We start from the raw sequence: 638 nt of genomic DNA on the forward strand, positions 1-638 counted from the left end.
TCATCCATCATGACCTCAATGTCCCATATGTTGCCGATTTGGCCAAAACCAGATACCATTCCTTCCATGGAAAACTTCCCAACCACCCAAATTCACATGCTTCTAACCTGGCTTCTCCTTCATTACCTAATAATCCTCCTAGGCGTCTGAAAAGAAGATGGCCTCGGGATCTTCTCTTCTAGAAATGCTATTGGAGTTCTATCAATGGGTAGATTCTCCACATGTTTGTATCATGCCACTATCTCACCTATAGCAAATTTAATTGTATGTGTGTTATACAGTTATAAATAACAATAAATAAATTATTTTAAAAAAAATCACGAATACCGCAACTAGCAAGTGCGGAAATACCCCCACTCTCGATCTCACGTGGCAAACTTTAACGGGTGGAACAAAGATCGAACATTGACGGAAGTGCAAGCTGATAAATGTAAAACCGTAAAGAACATTCGAAAATGGGAGTACGCGGTATCAGAACGCATTACAGGGTGGAAAACCGTTGGTACAGACGAGACGGTCGAATGGGTTTTGTTAGTTTTATTCTATTGAAGTTCAACGGGTTGACAGGTATATTATTTTATAAGAAGTACAGAAGGGGGGGGCGAAACAGGGTCAGCGAAAATGCTGGAATCGATATA

This window comes from Halyomorpha halys, unplaced genomic scaffold (assembly GCF_000696795.3).
Source record: "Halyomorpha halys isolate HHAL.00 unplaced genomic scaffold, Hhal_1.1 Scaffold949.1, whole genome shotgun sequence".
Classification (NCBI taxonomy): domain Eukaryota; kingdom Metazoa; phylum Arthropoda; class Insecta; order Hemiptera; family Pentatomidae; genus Halyomorpha; species Halyomorpha halys.